The 8,486-nt window shown below is 29.6% G+C and overlaps 1 long non-coding RNA gene across 1 annotated transcript; it reads right to left on the reverse strand.

The window, feature by feature from the left end:
* Nucleotides 1-6,534: 6,534 nt before the first annotated feature.
* LOC149207349 (uncharacterized) lies at nucleotides 6,535-7,908 on the reverse strand. Its single transcript, XR_016252003.1, has 2 exons — nucleotides 7,474-7,908; nucleotides 6,535-7,005 (listed from the first exon to the last, which is right to left on the reverse strand). It is a non-coding gene; the product is annotated as an uncharacterized LOC149207349 (long non-coding RNA).
* Nucleotides 7,909-8,486: the final 578 nt, after the last annotated feature.

The following is an 8,486-nucleotide window of genomic DNA, read 5'->3' on the forward strand; positions in this document are numbered from 1 at the left end:
CAACATAAATATAAATTTTTATTAAATAATTAATTTTTATATTTTTTTAATAGTTATTTATTCCTCTTGAGGTATAGTCACAACGAAAAATAGAAAATACCTTGGATGTGGGTTGCGAACCTACATCAATGAAATATGATTTTTTTTATCTCTTCAAATACAATTACCAGAATATATAATCCAAATTAAAGAGGTAATTACAACGAATGTTTAGATTCTATAATAGCAAGTACCTTGGATGTGGGTTGCAAACCTACATCAATGAAATATGATTTTTTTTATCTCTTCAAGTACAATTACCAGAACATATCATCCAAATTAAAGAGGTAATTAATAAGTAGCATTTTATAATTTTCATGGAATCGTTATATTTATTTTTTATTAATTAATTAACCTATATGTAATTTCTAATAATAAAAAAGTAATATCATAATTTCTAATATCATAATAATAAAATTAATATAATAAATAGTATATGTGAATTAATATAATTAGTGAGTATTATTTTAAATGGTTAGGTAAAATGGTTGTTATTTTCTTATTCAAATTTAAATTCTCGCTAGTAATATGATAACTTATAATACATTGATAAATATTGTTGTAATGATTTTGTTCCTATACATATTAGTATATGAGCTTCAAGCCTTGTGAATTCCTAAGAGGTTATACCTATGGGCTACCTTGGTACTAGTAACCTCACTCTAATCCTGAAACTAGAGTAATTTTTTTCTTTGAAAAAAAAAATCAATATTTATCAATCTTTCTCGACTTCAATCTCACCTAATATATATATATATATAACATTTTTTGTAATTTATTTTTTAATGTGATATACATATTAATAGTATAATATAAATAAATAAAAATATAACTTTAAAAAATATATTATAAATATTGAATTTTTAATTATATATATATATATATATATATATATATATATATATAGCTTTGATGTATTTATTAATTATATATTAAGATTATAAATAGAAATCATTATTTTTTAAATTTGTTTTAACATGATATGTATATTGTGGATTGTACTAATTAAAATTATAATATTTTTAATTTAATATTCTTAATATAATACTGTATAATTCACAATTATCTTAAGATCAATCTGATGCAACATACATAATGTTTATTATAATATATAATTTATAACTACAACTTAGGGTTAAAGCACTATAAGTTTGATTTAAAACATAATATATTTTGATTTGGTATTTCTAGATATCATATTGATTTGGTATTTCTAGATATCATATTGAAATTTTTAGTCGACCTTTCGAGCGGCTTATCATCAAGACACTAATGATAAGCCACATTTGCTGGCTTGAAATATCGACTAAATAATTTAATTTGATGGATCCGAAAATACCAAATCAAAATTGTTCTACTCAGAAAAGCCTTATCTCTGAAATAATATATTTATTAATATATTATTTTATAATTTAAATTTCTTAATATTTTATAATTTACACCTATAAATTATACAATTATCTTAGCGTTAATCTCATTTAATATATAAAACATTTATTATAATATATAATTTACACTTTTAAATTAGGGATAAAACACCATAAATTAGGTTTAAAGCATGAGCTACAGGTGAAAGTAATAGTGCACTCAAGCTTGAAAGGATACATAGAATGGAGATAATAGAGATTGCAGGTCATCTGGAAGAAATGATTTCACAAAAATAAGTTCATTAGCAATTAATCATTTTTTTATTCACCATGTTTTTACTCTCTTAAACTTCTCTTGGATTTTTGGGTATATTTGGAATAAGATTTAGGGTTCAATTTTGGGCATATTTGTAGAATGGTTTTTTGGGTTTAGTTTGAGTAGTTTCAATTTAGCAGTAGATTGATTTGAGTAATGCATCATTTTTGCATTCAAAGTGATAAATATTCATTTTGCAGTGTTACCAATATACGAAGAATGATACCAATATCTTAAGAAAAATTAAAGTTAAAATTTTTATATTTTTATATGCTTTTATAATTGACTTAGTTCTATTGGTTGAAATTTTTTTATGAATTTAAATATAAAATTCAAAAGTAAGACAATTATTTTTAAATTATTAATGTAAGTAAGGTTTTATAATATTATTTTGCTTAGGTTATTAATATTTTCAAAGAGTTTTATGGATATTAAGAGATCTATTAAAATTTAAAATATAAATTCTTTATCACATTATTTTACTCTCAGATCATGTGTTTTACTCTCCTTTTAAACTTTTTCCCTCAAATGTTTGGACATATTTAGAAAAGGATTTAGGGTTCACTTTGGGTGTCTTTGTGGAATGGCTTTTTGGGTTTAGTTTGTGTGTTGATTTACTTTACCATAAAATAAAATAGAATGACTTTAGCAATGCATCATAAGTAATGGATTTTTTTTTTTACTATGCATCAAAGCCCATAATCAAGTTTTGAAATTTTTGCATTCAAAGTGATAACCATTAATTTTATAGTGTTATTGATATATGAAGAATATTACCAATATGTAAATAAAATTTAAGGTTAAACATTTTTATATTTTTATATGTTTCTTCTCATTATCTCACTTCAAGAATGAGACAAATAATTTTTTTTATTATTAATGTAAATAATATTTTATAATATTGTTTTGTTAGCTTGTTTCCAAAAAAAATCATAGATATTAATAGTCATTAAAATTTAAAATATAAATTATTTACCACATCACTTTCTTTTTACTATATTACTATATTAAGTTTGTATTAAATTAATCATTTTTCAAATACTAATTTATAAAAAATAAATTTTATGTAAATTTATGATATATTTTATTAAAATAAAATATATGAATAAGAATAAAATATAATATTCACATATGGTAATTTATAACTAAAAAATGATAAATTGAAAAGAAAAATGGAAGAGACTTATTATTAGAAGATTTTTCTTTCATTTTTTAATCATAAGAGAGATAAATAAAAATATAATAGTATTATATGAAGGTAACAATATATAAATATTTTAAAATGACCTAAATCCATGTTAACTCCACATCTACCAAGCTTAACTCTACATCTACCAAGCTTCTAGAGGGATCTAATCTCTCAAGGCTCAAACCTCTTTTCAAATTTTGCACCAAAAAAAGAGGTTTGCACCTTGAGAGAGATTTGATCTCTCTTGGCTCTTGATAGATCATGAGTTAAGATGGATCTAGACTCGTTAATAACTAGATCCATTTTAACTCTAGACTGTTTGATAACTAGATCTATTTTAAATCTGGATCTATCAAGCATCGAGAGTGGTCAAATCTCTCAAGATGCACTTGATAGATGCAGAGTTATGATGGATCTAGGTTGGCTTAATTTCAATAATAAAGAGTCTTCCCCTCTTTAAATAGGCTATATTCCACATGAATACCATGGGTTCTTATAAACATAGAGCTCAAAAACCACTGAGTAAAATTGATAAAAATAATAATAACATATAATTTTTATTTTTATTATTTTAGTTTAAAGTTATTTTATTTTAGTGTAGGTTTTTTTTTAATGTTTACATAACATTACAACTTATATTCCACACTTGGTTGGATAGTGCCTCTCAATGCAAAAACCACATGAATACCATGGGTTCTTATAAACCTAGAGCTCAAAAACCACCGTAACTTGACCGAGTAAAATCGATAAAAATAATAATAATAACGTATAATTTTTTTTTTTTTATTTTAGTTTAAAGTTATTTTATTTTAATGTAGGTTTATTTTTATTTTTTATTTTTATGTTTACATAGCATTACAACTTATATTCCATACTGGTTGGATAGTGCCTCTCAATGCAAAAATAAAAAAATAAAGAGAAAAAGAAAAATTACAATATAACAAATTGACATCTCTCTCATATTGAGTCCACATTTAAATATTTACATTAATTTACAACCACTACTTCTCCTCCACTATACCATTGTAGAGAGTCTCTGAGCACAATAATAAATTTAAAGTGTGTCTCCACACAATAATAAATTTAAAGTCAAAATAAATTTAGAATAAACTTATTTTATTATAATATAAATTTTATTTAAATGATCATTTTTCTTAAAAGTATATAAAATTTCTCTATCTGAACCAATCTCTTCCTTTTTAAAAATAAAAATAGTTTTCATTTATGAACATCCCTCTTTCCTAAAAAGTAATCTCTATATAGATAGATAAAAATATTTTCTTTTTCTTTTTCTTATTAATTAGTAACATCCTTCTATTCACACAAATATCTATTTAGAAGACATGGTGATGCTCCTTGGAGCATACCTCCATTACAAGAACCCAATATGACCACCTGGTGCTATATGAAGAGTTCAAGTTCAAAATGGTGTTATAAGAAGAGTTCAAGATGTATTATATCTCTCAAACACTAAAGATTCAAAAATAATTTTCCCTACACTTAGATTATAAAATTGTAAACCAAATAACAAGCTAACGTGCCATCGATAATTAAAAAAATGATTGACATAAAACCAACAGAGCAATTCATCCAAATACATCGAACTAGCTATTCATCCAAATCCTCTCCAATGATCTCAATCTCCACTCTATGAATGTCTTCCTAAATTGGTTTTGAGGTGCAAGCTTGAAAGCCCCAAGTGACCTATTGAGCTTGTTCATGGGCCCATGAGCCACCCAAACTTCATGACACTAAGGATCAGGTGCCTACTATTGTTTCCTCATTGGGACCCCATCCTTTGTCGTGGCATTGTGGCATGTCCGATAAGGTGCCTATTGACAAGACTAGTAAGGAAATAGGGTATGAAAATGACCTCTAAGTGAGGGCGTGAGGACCTAAAGACAGACTCCAAGAAACCAAACAACATACCAAATGTAAATGTCGGATAAGGTGGCTATTGACAAGACTAGTAAGGAAATAGGGTATGAAAATGACCTCTAAGTGAGGAGGACCTAAAGACAGACTCCCAGAAACCAAACAACATACCAAATGTAAACACATTACAGAGCAGATCTAAAAACCAATCTATGAAGAAAGTCTAGGGACAACTTGCTAGAAATGAAATAACCCAAAAGGAGATGCTCCCTCCTAACCAGTAATGAAATTGAGCCAAAAGACTCCCCCTCCAAGAAAATATAATAGCCATCCAAATAATGTTGTAGGATCTCATTAACTAAAACTAGACAACATAACCCTGCATAGAAGGGAAGGATACCCTATGCAAAAGATGAAACGGGAATTTAAGAGATGCAAACCATAATGAGAACTTGAAATTACCAAAGATATGCTAGCAAGTCAAGAGAAGATGGGTCTTGTTTTGTGTGATTCACGATCCATAGAAGCTTAGAATTGAATAATCTTAATACCCCATATAGTTGAATTATCGATGCCCTTACATCATGAATAATAAAAAACCTTTAGTAAAAATCACATCATAAAAGTCAAACAACCTTCACCCTTGCATACACTCAGAACATCATTGCCTTTACCACTATGGAACCTTCACCCTTGCATACACTCAGAACATCATTGCCTTTACCACTATGGAGGAGATTCTAGTGCCCTTCAACTCGATTTCAAGGCTTTTTCCTTTTGAACTAGAGTATTACACAAAGTTAGGCTCTCAATTCCCTTGAGTAGGAATGTCCTCCACCAATTCGAGGAATAAATGAACCCCTACTAACTCCACCTCAAACTTCATTGCACCATATTTGATCTCGTCTGTTCCCCAACTACGAGTTCACACAAGGGGCTAAGTAGGTGCCTTTCAGCATGTCGAGAGGCGGCCAGGTTGCCTCACCCCACTTCCACAACTCCGGGATGTTCACCCCCATCTGGACGTGGATAAAAATAGTTGGTAACGCACGTGAAATTGATTTCTTTTCCATATAAATAATTAACATAAGTCTTTGAAAAACATTTTTTATATCAAGATTACATCATTTTTTTAAATATCATTATTTATATGAAATTATTTAGAGAATAATTTACACGGTTTCATGAAAAAAACCCTTTATTTTCTAAATTAAATGGAAATTTTAACCGGTTAAAAATGTAAACCTTTGTTATTTCTCGTTTTCTAAAACAATAATATTCAAATGTTGATTTGACAAATAACTATATATGCATCCGAGCTCAATCCAATAATATTATTGCACGTCACTTTAAAAGATTTAATGAAGGGGCCAAAGGACACCGTACCATACCAGGTCACCACGACCTTTATTGTTGCTTGTGCCTACAGGCGATGGACATGACTATTCTTCTCTCATTCCGTTTGTCAATTAGGGTTAGCTAATTTGCAGGAGATCACAATATTGATATCTCCATTGATACAACCAAAGTATGTCATATTAATGATGACATCAATTTGAGTAATCAAATATCTTTAATCATGTATATGTTAAAGATATTTTACATTAAAATTATTCTTAATTTGAGTGTAAATTTAAGTTAGAGTTGTTTTTAAGTTCATAGTAAATTTATGTCTTAATTGTAGATGCATCATCAGAAGCTCTCGTGCAAAATCTTCTAAATAGCCCAAATCTATTATCAACTTAAGATACAGAAAAGTTAAAAAAATCAAGTATAAAAACTTTTGACTTTCATCATTTCCTCAGTCTTTGGAAGTGAGATTTTAACGTGTTTTTACGTTTCAAAAGTTGCAGGATCCACATCTAAGGATTGTAGCTCAATGCAAGGGCCGAACTTGATTGTAAGAGAAATCTCAACATCAATCTTCTCCAAATTTACTTCTAATGGAACGAAGACATTACAATCTCGTTAACCATGAACTATATAAACCAGGAAGTCATCGATCACGTCATATTCATCGTTATCGTTAGGTTTGAAAACAAAAAGCAAAAACCAAATTGAAATGAACAAAATATTTGTGGCCATTGTCTGGCAAAAAAAACTCATTAGATAATACAAAGATTCAAAGTTAGAAAGTTCGGACCAGCTTCGTTCAATTCCCCGCAGTTCTCGCACTGTTCGCATAGCCTTCTTTCTGCGAACGGAAGTGATGATGAAAACTACAACACAGATTACAAAATGAGATGATGAATGAAGAATTAATAATTTTCCATAATGAAGTAAGTCTTTCAATATATTTCCATATAAATCATATTAAGTAAAATGTTTCAATATAAATCACATAAAAAAATTTAAGGGAAGTAACTAAATATGTATAAATTTAAGCGTTTGTGATGTGAATAGTTTTGAATGGATTCTTTCTGATGCATCCCAACAACTTGTTATTTGAATAGATATTTCCAGTTAATCAGTGTGTAGTTTTTAAGGATAATAAAAATAATGATGAACCATATTTACTAGTTAGAAACATTCCACTCAAATAAAAATAATTATAAACCATACTTGCTTACTAGAAACATCGACTCAAATAAAAAGTTAGGATGCATGCTCCAAAATCAATTCAGAACTGTAGATATGTTTATGATGATAACAATATGTATGATGAGGTTTCGGCAGAAATGACTAACCATCACTACGCGAACTCATATTGCAAAAGCAAATAGGCTACAGCAGTACAGCGTGTCGAAAAGCAGCAGCCTCTTTTTTTCCCTCCTGTGAAAACTTCCACGCTTGGTTCAGCAATAAACGCGAGGCAGACATCATTAATTTTCAGTTGTGCACGCTGCAATGAACGTGACTCCCATCACCAAAGCTGAGTGACAGAAGAAGAAGAAGAAACCTAATTATCGTCATAACCAGAGAGGCCTCCTTTTCACTCAAAGTTTTGAAACCTAACATAACTCGAACTGGGGGACTGAAATCCCACCTTTATTTTTCTTCTCAAATCCGTGGAATGCAGGAACCCACGAAACCTTTGAGCAAAAGTATGCGAGAAGCCCTTGCGCTTTCAATATCAGTATGTATAGGGCGGCATCGGATCCCCCACCGTCAGATAGGACAGATTCGCATAGCGTGGAGTCCATTAAGCACAGTTATTCAGAGACCTATATGCAGAGAAAAGTTAAATGAATCCAGAGGTTACGTGGGCAACTAATGAACCAACTTAAAAAAAAATTGTATTGCAAGGGTCACCAATGGGTCTTGAACACGCCTAGGGATCCGAGACAGACGTGGGAACCTGTCAGTTCGACACAGAAAAGCTGGATATCTCCAATAGGTCCAATGGATTAAAAAGTGTAGGGAAAAGTTACCTTTATTGGCGTTCAAGAATATCAGTCGGTCGAGTTTGTGGTTCACTGGTAAATTGGTATAACTGATCATTATTGATAATTAGGATTGATATTTCAAGAAAAGGTAAAATCAAGATGTGACGGTGAATTGATATCAGCGATGAACTATATAGAAAAAATATCGGAGCGCACTAAATCTGAACATCCCTTTGCATCTTGCTTTCCGCTAACCCTTTTACAGAAAGTACACCGCCTTCCTTTTACAGAAAGGACACCGAAGAAGGAATAGGGCCAAGGTCGTGAAGTACCGGTAAGAATGCCAATCAGTGCCACAGTTGCGTACACGAGGA

The sequence above is a fragment of the Pinus tabuliformis genome, chromosome 1_2, assembly GCF_031772625.1.
Source record: "Pinus tabuliformis cultivar Carrire ecotype Pingquan chromosome 1_2, CPIR1, whole genome shotgun sequence".
NCBI lineage: Eukaryota > Viridiplantae > Streptophyta > Pinopsida > Pinales > Pinaceae > Pinus > Pinus tabuliformis.